This window comes from Clinocottus analis, unplaced genomic scaffold, assembly GCF_023055335.1.
Source record: "Clinocottus analis isolate CAN_PGR_092001 unplaced genomic scaffold, fCliAna1.0.p SCAF_8, whole genome shotgun sequence".
Classification (NCBI taxonomy): Eukaryota; Metazoa; Chordata; class Actinopteri; order Perciformes; family Cottidae; genus Clinocottus; species Clinocottus analis.
In genome coordinates this window covers 11,051,839-11,066,732 of record NW_027176240.1, presented here as the reverse complement: position 1 = coordinate 11,066,732, position 14,894 = coordinate 11,051,839, and the positions used below count along the sequence as shown (strand labels likewise).

The window sequence follows — 14,894 nt, the reverse complement described above, 5'->3', positions numbered from 1 at the left end:
CATAATAGGCAATATGAAAACACAGCGGGAAGCAGCTTTGAATGTGTATGACTTGCGGGGCAGAAACAGAGAGATGTCTTCATTTAAAAGACTTTGTTCCGCTTCATTTGAGATTATTATTTTACTGGCGGCGATGCCAAGTTGTGACATGTGTTTTGCCTTTTGATAATCTGTTGACGTTTTAATGAAAAAGATTTGAAAGTGAGGGAATGGAACGTTAGAAAGCGACAGAGTGAGAAGACGGGAAGGGAAAGATAGACACAGAAATATATAACGTCTGTGCACTCACATTCATTTTAGGAACACACTTGTTTTGTCGCCAGACATGTGAAGATTCTCACTTAAATTATCTCGCTTGCACTGATTATTCTTGTCTGTTGTTGACACCTCCTGACTCATTTGTCACAGTCAAGATAAAAAAGATGGCCTAAAAATAAACTCATTTGGAAGTTCAAGGTCAGAGCCTTTGCAGGGAAAAGTTCCTCTTTGAAGATCTATTTTTAAACATTGCATCTCTGTTACGCACATGGTGGCAATATCATGCACACACAATGGCAATCCAGATCAAGTTAATAAAGAAAGAGCGACAGTTGGTTTGTAGTTATTTGTGCACTCTGTGTATGCTGACTAATCCCTCTGTGTATCTGTTGCTTGCTTTCTTATGCTTTGTATTCTTTGGCTTTCATCCCACTGTTTTAGCCCTAATCTGCTCCATGCTGTTCACATTTCACTCCGTTAAGCTGATCAATTCACTACTCTAGCTTGCTCTTGCAGTCAGGTACTCTAGTGTCTATATCAGTGTGGTGTCTGCACTTTCTGCTATTTCTATCCACTTTTAACATGATTTAAAGCCGGTTGCAGGCTTCTCACTTCTGACCAGCTCTTAGACTTCCTCTCAAAAGATACTGCAGGAGAAACAAGAAGCTAGAAATGATGTGATTACGTTTCAGTTCTTGCCCAAAGCTAAGGCCGGTGTGAGCTGTCTAATTGAACGGTACAGTGCAGCAGACTGTTCCCGTCATACCTCCTCTCTCTGAAGAAGAGCACTTTCAGATTGGCCTGCTGATCTTCAGTTGCTTGTAGGTCAGTTTGCTGTGCCAGCGGGGCTGTCAGGTGGAAGCCTTGTCCCTTTCATAGCCCGACACCCTTCTGCTCCACACTTCCTGTATAGTAACATCTCTCAAGCCAGCTTCGTATAACCCCTTCAACTTCTGCTCCCTTCACCTCCATCCCTCCCTCACCTCCCCCCTTAAGAGAGAGATGTGAAACACACACCTCAGATGTGCTAAAAATAAACTCATATTAGCAGCAGAGAGTGTGGGGGGTTAAAGGAGGCAACGCTCGGCGTGAAAGAGGTTGTTGGAGAGAAAGGAAGAGAAAAATGGGAGGCAATGTTTATCGGGGGAACTGAAGGGTAAGGTTTTATATTTTTGATTGTCATTTTCTCACTCAACTCCTTCTATGATTGGTAAATCCCCCCAGAATTAGACCACAATGCTTTCCCATGTGTGGATAAGTGTCACGTTCCTAGGTTTTGTTTAGTTTGTTTCCTATTTTATTTAGAATTTCCTTACTTCTTGTGTCCTCTGTTCACTTAACTTCCTGCCCTTGTAATAGTCTGCTCCACCCCTAATTGAATCCTCTTGTGTCTAATCACCTGCACTTCCTGCCCTTGTGATTGTCTGCCCCGCCCATAATTGAATCTTCCTGTGTCTAATGACCTGCACCTCCCTGGTGTATTTAAACATTGTTTGTCTCCTGCCCCAGTGATGGTTCATCTGTTTGTATCCCTACTCCTGTCGGTATGTTCCCTGCTGTCTGCTATGTTTGCATCTCTCATGCAAAACTCTGATCTACCTCATCCTGTTTCCTGTGGTTTTGCCCATTCTGCCTGTTCTTGTTTCTTGGATTTTTAGTTACTACTTTTGTACTTGCTTGTTTTGGACATTTCTTTATTAAATCATTGTTTAATATCCTGCTGTTCTCTGTTGCCCTTTTTTGCCCCAGTACTCCCGGATTTGACTATAACCTTTGTATATCGTTGGTTGGTTGATTGGCTTAATTATAACAGATTAGAGACATGAGCTAACTCGTAGGTTTATGAAGAATGTTGAAAAGCCTGATTTATGGTTTATTAGGATGGATGGGGGCAGAAAATATTCTACCAAAGAAGGAAGAGTATGGAGGTGTGACGTCTCCTAATTCTGTTGATTAAGCAAGCAAACATGCATCCAAACACTATTCTCTTAAAGATGACATGTCTTATCTTTTAATACTGTGTTTTACTGTAGCTCTAATGTATTGCTAAATGAATGTGTTCAAAGGATGTTTAATAGCATTTGTAGCATAAAGTATCCTGAATATGTTGGTAATATACTTTTTTGTTACTGTTTCAGTGACAGCATGGCTTCAGCAAAATATCCGACAGGGTTTGCGTTACCTCTGTCCTGAATCCAAATCATCTCTAGTTTTATAAAAGCTCTTCTGGGGACAGGTGTTCAAATTAGCATCTGCTATACAGTACACACCATGACGCTTGCATCGTCTGCTGTTTGCACTTTATATTTTGTGTCAAAAGTCAATTTGTGGGAATAAAACATTTGTTTTTTCACAGTTTTGCATATATTCATGTGTTTTGTTATTGTGTGTGGAAAAGAAATGGTAAGAAACTGGACAAATGAGTTAGGTTTAATCTCTTTTTCTCTGTATCTCTGTCCACGGTGCTGGAAAAACAGATTCTCCCACAGGGCACTCATTGTCTTTTCTTTTTAACCTTTACCTTTGTCTAAAAAGTTTCAATTAAATGAACAGAACAATGTATTTAAATGTATTTGCTGGCTACAGAGTTTTTGTAGTTAACAGGTGGAAACGGCCACTACTTAATCAAATGATCTATTATAATGTATATCAGGATTATAGGTTCCCCTAAGTCTATATGATACAACAAATATAATTAATATTGAATCATCTTTACTACTGAAATTGATCAGAAAATGTTTTATATTGAAGATCTGGTAACTTTTAACTTATACATCTGATGTCAGCAGCCAGTGAATCTTTTAAAGCTAAGAGGACGCAGACTTGTAAAACAAATCCATTAATGTCACTAAGCTGATGACATGACGCTCTACATTTGTTTGTAAAACGAGGCCTGTAGTTATACAAGACTGTAAAGGGAGGATTAAGCAGAAACCATCTATTAGTTTACCCACTTTAACACTGGTCAAATGGATAGAGAGAAAAGTATAGATAAAATGTGTGTAAAATAAAGAAAGAGGAGATTACTAGAAGTCTGTGCTTAATGACTAACAGACAGACTGGCCCTGCAGTTATTGATCGTTCCTTATTATTGATGAATCACCTTCAGACTCTATTGGACAAAGATACACTTGAGCCCCCACCACTGAATCATACATGCTGTGAGAAGCCTTTCCCAACACACACACACACACACACACACACACACACACACACACACACACACACACACACACACACACACACACACAAACACACACACACACACACACACACACACACACACACACACACACACACACACACACATAAAGATGGAGCCCTGATTTGAAATTCAGAACATTCAATTTTCACCTTAATGACTTGCTCTCAATTTTTCAGTTTTCAGTGGAAATTTTTAGTAGTATTTTGATAAATAATTAATTTTCTAATCAGCTCTTTTCAGCCAGCCCCTCAGTCATTAAAGCCTCACTAACTAAATGGAAGTGTATTTTCCATCCTCCGTTGACAAGTTCTCTTGGCAGGTGGATAAATTTACTGCTAACTATAGCTATCAGAGCAGTGAATAAATCTAAGCTATTAAAGGCCTGAGGCCTCTCTGTTATACTCATTCTGCTGTATGGACGTGAGCACAATGTGGACACCTGACTCTTCACATTCACCGCAAAGTAAATGCTTTAGGGTTTGTTTGTGCAGCCGAATGCATAGAAGAGCACCTTATAGCTGGTGCTGCGATAAAGGATTATAGAATTGTGTACTTGAATAAGTCTTGTATGCACATACACATGTATAATGTAATGTTATACAATTATGACTTTAATTATTTATGTTCTCTTCTGCTGAACTATATGTTCCTGTACTCTTCCCCAATAATGGACATGATGCCATGGCTCTGATGTGGATAATTAAAGAATATTGATTATGACAAACAGTGTATGAGAGTGACGGTACAGCTAGTCTGGTCATGTGATAATGCACTAAGACTAGTGAAGAAACAAGCTGGTTAATAAGGTCTCCACTGTTTCTATTGGCCAACTGGGCACATCTGTGCAGTCAAAGGTGAGATAAGCTGAAAAAGTGAACTCTGACCCGTGAATCCACAGGAGGCTGAAGCTCACAGGGAAACAGAGCGTCCATCTTTAGGGCTTCAATAGAAAAGAAATGGGCACAAATACCAGAAATGTAAAGTAACATTGGAGTGAGCATGCAGGGATGGATCAGGATTTTTTTTTTTAAGTTTTACATTCAAGGGGTGCAGTCTAATTCATTAATTTCTGCCAAAATTGTTTGGCCATTATAAAAATAAAGAAATGCTTCCACAGCCTAATATAATGTTGTAAAAATATTTATACATTTCAAATTGTCTTTCTAAAATAATCAATTCACTAGCTTGAATGATGCTTTGAACTATCAAGATTTAAGAACCTCTGATGCATAAGCTTAATGGAGCGAGAGATGTTTTGTAGTGACACATGTATTAGACAGTAATAACCAAACTGCATGTGGCTGACACTATGGGGTACTGCAGTATTTATTAATATGGAGCTAAGCTCACAAAGAAATATGAATATGAACATTAGACTGTGAGCTCATCCATCAAAGAGGAGCTAGAAAAACACCAAGCAAGTAAAGCCTCTGACACAAATTGAAAAATGGTGGCAGTGATCTGAATAATAATCCGCTGTTTTGTCAGTCTCGGTCTGTGTTGTTTTCTCACCATGAACATACTTTACTTCAGTCCACCGGGAAGATGAGAGAGCTCCACATCCACAGGCAACCTCTGTGTGGTTGTTTGATGTGTGCAGAGTTTAAATCACTGCTCAAACAGAGCAAAGAGTAAAACAGTACCTTGTACCATGGATATATGCCAATGTAAAATACAGTAATTTAGAATATTAGAGAGAAAGAAACCTCATAAGCATTTGGGACTTATTTAAAGGAACCTCTTTTTTTACTTCTTTTATTTTCTTCCTTTGGTCTTTCTCTTGCCGGGTCATACTCTTTGTAATGGACAGCAGTGGATGGGAACAAAGAAAGCATGCACATCAGGCCTATCCACCAGGGAGGCTGGTGGTCAGAGGCACTAAGAGTCCGAAGGTCCCCAACTGGGTCGGAGCTGCCTGTTCCAGTCAGCCATCCAGGCATGAGGACGCCAGCCCTCAGACAGGGACGACCTTGAGAGGCTGTGCTGTGGACTTCTTGTCGACATGACAGAGAGGGAGCAAAAAAGAGTGAGAAGAGGGTGAGAGAGGAAAAGGATTGAGGTGATAAGAGTGTGTTCCAGTGTACTGATGCATGAAAAGAGAAAAGAAGTTAAACAGGAGGTCACCCAATCAGGCAGAAGGAGAAATCTGAAGAAGAGAGGGTGCTGGAGATGGAACGAGCAGAATGTGTCCATAGTCTCTGAAATGTTGGTGTAAACAATGATCTCCCACACTGCTTCCCTCGTATTTATTCATCCTCAGACTTCATGTAAAACTCACTCTCATGGCATGTCAGGATTGTTGTAAAAAAAAATAACTTTGTCGTACAGTGAAAAAACTAACAAATTCAGATATTTATGAAAAAACAACTCAAAGTGCATTCCTCACGAGCAAAGGATCGATCTCGTGAATAATCTTTGTGATCGTGATGGTTGTGGGGTTGCAAAACTTTTCCCAGATGAATAAAGGCACAATAAAATTACAAGCAACGCACGTATTAAATTAATAATGAAATAGATGATTAAATATGTCAAGCCCCGCTGAGATACTTCATCAGCGCCGTTCTTGATTGACAATAACGCAATACTGTCTCTCTTCTCTCTCGTACTGTAAATGTGTCACTCGCTCGTCAATTTCTCGAGTGGCACTTGTCTGTCATCTTTTCACGCTGCATCAACTTGATGTCTGTCAGCCAGTTGTGGGCTCCAAAAATATATTTGTGTGTGTGTGTGTGTGTGTGTGTGTGTGTGTGTGTGTGTGTGTGTGTGTGTGTAACCATGCCTCTGGGTGGCTGTCAAAGTTGTGAGGTGATATGTCATTTAAAGACTTTGTCTGAGTGTTTTTAGAAAGACGTGATACAGACACACACAGGAAACAGAACATGGTTTTGTATCCATATGAAAGAACCTTTTACTCTTATCAAAAAAATTGGGGGGAATCGTTTTACGGTTTTAAATGAAATTCTTCTAAATTGTGTGAAAAATGTATGCGTTGTAGTCACAACAGGCTTGTGTAAGAATGGATAAAAGTGATTTATTTGCTTTGTAGATATAAGGGCACATGAAAGGCGAATGTATTACCTTGAGGATGAGCAGCAGGTTCCAGATTAGCACTGTTGATTAAATCTATAATATTAAAGCAACAAGTAGTGTGTATGAGTAGTTGGTAGTTTTTTAAAATGTATTTAAACATGTTTGTCTTGTTATGAAATATAAATACACTGCACTTTGTCCATTCCCAGGGTCTGCTATATATAGCTATCTAATTGGCTCCAGTAGACATGTCCTTGTGTCCTTGGTGCAAGTAAAATATATTCAAATCAGATTCATATGGAAACCAGAATATACACTACACCAGTGATGTAGCGCACACGCACACACACACACACACACGCACACACACACACACACACACACACACACACACACACACACACACACACACACACACACACACACGTGTTTCATGTGTTATTAATACTGTGATGCCCTTGAAAGATTGCATGTTCAGAGCACTCATGAATACCATATATATTGTGCCATTACATCTTGAGTTTACCTTTGTTCCCTTGTCATCATCGTTCACATCACAACTAATAATTTCATCAGCACTGCGGTGCCGCTCCTCCCTAGTTTTCTCACCTCAGACCCTCCTATCAATCGTAGAGATGCGTTCAGTCTGCCCCCATTCTGCTCTGTCCATCTCTGGAGTCGGCATGATGTCAGTCCGTCTCCATTTCCTCAGATTCCATGCCATTTTTGTGTGTGCGCACACGCACACACACACACACACACACACACACACACACACACACACACACACACACACACACACACACACACACACACACGGGTATGTGTGCTCTCATCAGTTCCAACCTCCGGTTCTCCAAATCTGATTCCTCTCAGTTCTATTTTTAGCTGTGGAGGCCCACTCCACACTGTGTAACACGTCATGACCCGCGTTCCTACCTGCCTTTGTGAAGAAGGAGCATATGACAAAAGCAACATCACAGTGTGTGTGTGTGTGTGTGGGTGTGTGTGTGTGTGTGTGTGTGTGTGTGTGTGCGCGCGTGTGCGTGTGCGTGTGTAAGTTTCCCGGAATTTTGGCACCTGCTTACTCGGCATATATATATATATATATATATATATATATATATATATATATATATATATCTTTATTCTTATCAAGGGTCCACCTTCATCATGTTCTACAATGATGATATGATGATATGTATGGTGTACTAATAACACTGTGTCATATAATGACGAGTGCTTTCAACACATCTACAAGTTTCTTGTAAGCTACTCTGTGATACCGTCTGTATGCAGCGTGTGTACAGTATGTGGGACGGTCAATGCTCAGCTGCACCGTGTGGTGTTCAATTTACGACTCCAGAAGGTTTCGTAAATAAATTATTCCTTTTTGGCAGAATCGATAGCGCTCGTACAGGAAGTCGATCTGGAAGAACTCTTTCCCTTTGAAACTAATCTAACGAATATTGCTCCTTCATCAGTGAGGAAGGGAGCTGCTTTTTGTCCGGTGGGAGTGGCCAACTTATCCAGTGAACTTCACTCAACCTGTCCCGGAGAAGGTTAATGGCTTTCGATGTGTTGCTATAGTGATTTTTCCAAACTTGCTTCGTGGACCTGAAAAGCCTGACCTGTGTCATCTTATCTCTCAAAATGATCCGGCTAACTCAGTGAGCCAGGTACGAGGACTAGGGCCCTGGTCTACAAGGCTCCAGGATTTTTTGCCACCTTCCAATAATTTCTCTTGGAAATGTTTCCTTTTACTTTGTTATAGTCATTTTTAGTGTTTTTTTTTCATAAAGGTACACAATTCACAGCACCTTTTGGTTTTTGTCCATTAGCCACTTTACATGCTCTCCATTTCAACACCGATTGGTTGTTCACAGTGTAACGTCATGGATCGGCGAACAGAGAGCTTGAATACCGATGGCCCGATTGCATATTTTACTGCGTATTGACGGATTATGATGTGAGAAAAACTTTATTTCACATGTCACATAGACCGTGTCTCAAATTGCTCCCTATTTATTTTATTCACTATAGAACCAACTGTATTTATTGTACAGCATTTTGTTTGACTGTTTGACTTCTATTTGTTTAAATTCATCCACTATAAAGTCGTCTATTACACTTCCACATTATGACAATAGACTAGAACAGTATTGCTTGTACACAACTTTCTGCCAACAATCCCTCAATGCAAAGCTCTGCATTATGTTAGTTAGTGTGAAAGGTCACTTTATAGCTGTCTCTTATAATGCAAGATGATGGTGAGTCTCTATCTACTGCTTACTGTAGAGTAAACTATTGTGTTGCTAATAATACCTCATACATTTAGGGCCCCCTTTGGTTTAACTGTGTTTAAACACACACACACACACACACACACACACACACACACACACACACACACACACACACACACACACACACACACACACGCACACATACAATGGATTCAAATATAATACAATTTATTTGAAACATTTCAAAATTCAACACCTTCTCACTAAATCAGTGTCCTTGTTACCCTGGATAAGCCACAGAGCTCGCTGTCAACAGGTTTTATAGGCGCTACAGCATTTCTTCATGAGAAAGTAACTCCAATGAAAACTAGTTACAATGGGGTCCATGGATTGGAATGAAGACATGTTTCATCACAAGAAAAGCTGCTCTTTTAAAGTAATTTTTCAATGCTTTGAGCACCACAAACAGTTCACCTGCAGCATATTAGGATGGAGGCAGAAACATGTCTGCAAGGCTAAAGACTACAAGGAAATGTGTTAAATTAATTTGAATGATCCAATCCTGGAGAGACTAGTTCACTTTAAAAATGTTATGAGCTAAATACGGACACAGAGGACAGACGATCGGTCCCATGAGTAAACAAACAAAGAGGTCAATAGTTAGAAAACTTGCAGACAATCATTGATCATGGCAATGACCCATCATATTCCTGCTGGCAAGGAATGATTGATACAGCCTAAAAATAGAAATCTCTTCAGACAACTATGTTTACTTCAAAGATGGGAGAACGATTAGAATACATCCTCTGGGAGACGTGCAGCTCCTCTAACCCCACTCTGCATGCATGCAGGCACCATAGCATGCACAACCATGGTAATGAGGTTTGTCCACAAGATCTGCTAATATCAGAGAGACAGCAGCACAAAAACTCAACTGTATGTGCAGAGAAGCATATGCTGTATGTGTTTGTTACCGTGTGTGCTGTATAGATGCTGGATCAATACATTCAGCTTCACAATATAAATGAGATGGGAGTGCCTGTTTTTGTCAGTTTTACCAATACATGGAACAGAGTGAAGATGAATAGACGTGTGTGTGTGTTTGTGTGTGTGTGTGTGTGTGTGTGTGTGTGTGTGTGTGTGTGTGTGTGTGTGTGTGTGTGTCCAAAACTGGGGAATTGATGCTATGTGTTGTGTCTATTTCTCTCCTGCCCACTCTCGCTGGTGACAGTTGACAGCTTTAACACAAAGGAGCGTTAGACTGGGCCTGGCTGTCAGAGACAATCACAGCTTTCACTCCTTTCCTGTGTCCTCTCCTCTCCTTTCCTGTGTCCTCTCCTCTCCGATTAAACATTGTAATAATCTCCTGCACTGTTATTATATTTCTTTCCCTTATGTAAACAACTGATTGCACAGATTGACTTATACACAAATCACCCCACGCATCGGTACTGATTGCTGATGTTCATCTTGTGTGTGTGTGTGTGTGTGTTTTTTTTCTTCCATTTTATGCTTGCTCATCACTAGCATGCCATCCACCCTCAGTGACTTTGCAGAGTTTTGTGTGTGCAGTACAGGCACATTTGTCCTTTAGCATTTTGTCCCTTTTGATTAGTGAATCAGCGCAGCGTCAGCACAGGTTTGTTGAGATTGTCCTGTTTTCAAATGAGACATTCATTAAAATTCAAAGGGACGGACTATGGCGCAGAGCAACAATACTTGTCCTTAACTCGACTGATCAGTCAAAATGATGAATTCATTTGACAGTTGGTTTATTTCACAGAGGCAGTGACGGCACATGTGCACATGCAGTATTTCAGGGGGATTTTTAGATTGATTTTAAAGTCAGGCATTTTGCTGCAGGTTAGCCACGTCAGGGTACTGCACAGCTCAAGGTCTTTTTTGAAGATCTTTTACCTTTTGAAGCACATAAACCTGTAACTCTTCAGTTGTCATCTCTCCAACCACCAGAGCACTCGGCTCTGTGCCAGGCTGCACTGTTCTATTAAAGGTGAAGCTAAGGACTTATTGCTTTGATGGTGTAACAGACTTGGCACTAGCTCAAAACTGCTGCGTGCTTTTATCAGTTTAATGGATATGTACCGAACATTTGAAAGTCGCAAATAGGGCCGTCTACCAGGACATCCTGTGCACATTCAAGTCTGATTGTGCCTTTAAAATGTATGGACATACTTTAATCTACACTGACCTCTAGTGGAGGTTGATTGAAGTTGCACTTGTTTGACTGAACATCCTGTGACCCTGATGTGTATTCAAGGTGATTTTCTCAATACATTTCTATTTTAAGATACCTTCTTTCCTAATGCACCCTCACCTTTCTATAGTATTTCCACAATCCAGACTCGCTCCTTTTGTTATGCTGTAATTCTCACCCCTGTCTCACAGTCTGCTGGTCTGACTGTCTTCCCTCTCAACCTTCTTTCCCATTCTCTTTCTTTTCTCCCAGTAGATTTATAGCCATCCAGCACTGGGAAATTTTCTCTGCATTGAATTCGTGGCATAAATAATACATTGCTTGTTTTGAACCTTGCTGTTTTTGTACTAGGTGTGCGCTTCCAGCGTCAAAAAATATATACTACATTGTTATCCGTATATCTCTTACCAGCTGTGTTGATATTTGCTGTAGCTGCGTTGTTGTTTGTATGCTGTGCCGGCCCACCCATGTCGCTACTCAACAACTATTGTGTCTTCTCATGGAGCACAGTAACACTACTTTATAAGATACACTGTCACAGCACAAACTATACATACATGACGGACCTCATTCAGACCTGTTGAATGTCTAGTTGATAGCAAGCTGCTTTTCTTTTGTAAACATTTCCAATAGAAGCTCGATCATGAGGGTAAAACAACACTTGCCAGGCGGTGCATGACGTTGTGTGTTTGTTCATGTGTACTGCTGTACATCAGTGGTGGATGAAGTACTCAGATCTTTTACTTACTGTAAACCACAGTGTAGAATTACTAAAAAGTCATGACATATAAAGTACAACATTTTAAAACTAGTCATTATGCAGCCCATTCCACGCACATTTTCTTATTTAATTTGAATTATAGTAAAGTATTAACATTTTCAAATGGAATACATAATAAGTACTTTGTAGATTATATTTTAATTAATTAAATGAATCTGAATTGTATAAGAATTATAGCAGATTATATAAGTATATATAAGTGAATATGAATGCTCAAGTAAAGTACAAGTACCTCAAAATTGAAGGTATTGGGATGAAGTTGGATATTCTCTTGTAAATGCGTAAATGTGTGTCGAAGAGTTGGGATGAAAAAAAGATCTACAATGAATGAATGTGGCGCTGTTTGCCCTTTTTCAAACAATTTAAATAATGACACTACGTCTGTGATTTGCCCTTTGTGCCCACTAGATGTCCCAGTCTAGCTGACCAGGACTTAAAAAACGCTCCCTCCTTTAGTTTCCAGTCGAACCGTCTCTCCTATCTCGTTGTATTATGTCTGCATTGATTGCCTGTGTGGCAGTGTCATGCAACGCAAAGACAACATTTCTGGCAAGACATCTGTCTTGTTGATTTGGTGATTTCAAGTCTGTCTGCTCATTCCAGCCCTCACGTGACGCTCTATCATCATGTGGAAGACAGCTACGAGGGACGGATGGAGGGGGATTTTCAGTACTTGTAACATTTGTTATGAGGTCTTTTTTTTACGAATAATTTGCCATTGATTTTCTGTGTGCTTGTATTTGTGAGGTTTTCTCACTTTAGCATGGTCGGTCAAGCTTTATTGAAGCAGGGATCAATAGTCTTGTTCTCCAAGTTGCACATTCTGTGGATTAGATCATTCAACATGCAATGATCGATACAGCACGACACAACCGTAGCAGCTTTTATTGCCATGAAGTTTTTAGACCTTCATCGCTGTGGAAAAATGTATTTCTTTGTATGACAAGTTAAGAACGCTGCAGGCCTAAATTCTGTCATAAATCCTCCACCGCTTCAAGTCACAAACCGTCTATCTGAGATGACAAATCACTGTTTCATAACATTCCCCCGAAGCCAGGATATATAACCGGTGCAAAAAGAAGGTAAATAAAGCCTTTTACTTTACAGTTTGTCATGAAACCCATGAACACATCAGCACAAATGTGAACAACACTCTCCTGAGTTTAGCAATTGACTGCCTTCCCGTCAGTGCTCACGTACGACAGCATCTCTTACAGTGTATATTTAGCAGCAGGAAGAATTTGGAAAAATCAATAGGGGCCAGAAGGGAAAGAGAGGATATGAGGTAATTTGTGTTTTGTTTTTAGAGCTGAGTGACTCTGATAGTCTAATATGATTGGTCATATCGGAGAGAAAAGATAGAGAACACATTTGTGTGAAGATATTTTTTTTCACTTTGAAGAACTTCATTGGTCTGAGTTGTCTTACCAGGGCACACAGGCATCAGGGTCAGGAGAGGAACCTGAAGAACTCTGTATTTATTGGACTGTTTAAAGGTCATTTGGGTGGGGAAAGGGGCTAAATCATATCTTTTTACATTTTGAGAAAGCAGTATCCTCCGTATTGTTGTTAATACTTTCTTTTGACTCTCCCCTTTATTTAAAAAGCCTGCAACACTCTCCCTCTAATATTTCAAAATAAAATAATATTATACTTTCGCCGGTAGGCCGAAAATGAATTATAATTTACTTTGGTGCCGTTCCACTGTCTGTTAAGATGCAGAAGAAAGTGAATCTCTAATTTACTGCTGGTACACGCTGTGCAATAAATACATTTCCCCAAAAAATAGGTCTCCTCGAGCTAGAGCAAGTACCAAAGCAGTTTTTGCACTAACACACTGTAATCTAAAATTGTTGATTTTCTTATCATTTGATTTTGTTATTCTATTTTAATTTGTTCTTTCGATTAAATGCCTCATTAAGAGGTGTGGTCAAGAATTTAGCAGGAATATATTGTTCTGACAGTACTGTCACACATAAGTAATGCCCATGCACATATTAGAGGATTCAGAGATTAAATACATTGGTCATACATACAAGTAAAACATTGACCTGATGTGCTATTTGTATTTCAGAGCTACAACTTACTACAGTCTGAAGATTGAAATGCACTTTGGGCTGGAAACCATTCCTAGACGATCGTGTCCTGTGGATCTGCAGAGGGAAAGCAGGAGGCGATAACTGTCTGCTCATTTGTTTAGAATTTTCCAAAAGCTATTTGCTCTCAATTGCTGGTGAACGGCTCTAAATTATACAGTAAACAGACCTGTTTACTGAGTTTTCTAACTTAATTGAACTTTCAGATTCAGACAATTGTCCTTTCTTTCCATCGACCTCGGCTCTGTCGGTGTAACTATGATGAAGAATAGAGGATAAATAGGGGAGGAGAAACGTAAAGGACACATCTGCAGGTCCAATTTTCTATCATGACAGTCAGAATGAGCTGAAAAATCCTCCAGGAGAGCAGAGATGCTGGCGGGTAATAAAGAATAGATGCCTCTTCCCTCTGTGCTTTGCAGATCGCCACACAGAGGGGCTTGACCTTCGTCGTTCGTCGGCTTTTTTAGTTTGTGCTTCCTTTGTTGCTTCATGTTCTGTTTCTGTCTGTCTTATCTTCTGTCTCATTACTCTCCCATACCAGCATCATGCAGCAGCCTGGCTCGCTCCTTCTTTCCCTCCACCTCTCTGTTTCTCCCCTCGAACGACAACCCTTCAATAAATAAGAGGGCAGAAAAATCATTTTTAACCAACAAGCCAAGCTCGGATTTCTTCTTCTCTCCGTTTCGTTTGTGAGTGTGTGGTTCAATATTTCTCTGTTGACATTGTCCATGTTTGCAATGGGAGCTCAACTTGAATACAGCGGGTATACATTACCCTTACATTACATTACAAAACCCCGGTGGTGGACGTGTTTGTTTGCATCCACACCGTGTTTGAGAAGAGCGACATGACATAAGGTTAGGTTTCCTGTCCTTGTCTGACTCATTTGTCTATGCGTGTGAGTGTACATGGACCCATGTGGCTCTTGGGGATGCTGTTTGTGTGACAGACTTCTCCGTAATGAGGCATGCTTCTGTGTAGCCATGTTGAAAATGTAGGAACAAGAATGTCAACAAAGACAAACAACAGCAGGAGTGGATGCATTTGTCTAGACTCACAA

General features: G+C 40.1%; 1 protein-coding gene across 3 annotated transcripts in view; it reads left to right on the top strand.

The window, feature by feature from the left end:
• The window catches only part of LOC137779524 (A-type potassium channel modulatory protein KCNIP2), an 81,963-nt gene that overhangs the window by 43,716 nt on the left and 23,353 nt on the right, over positions 1 to 14,894 (top strand). The gene's annotated exons all lie outside the window — the stretch shown is intronic.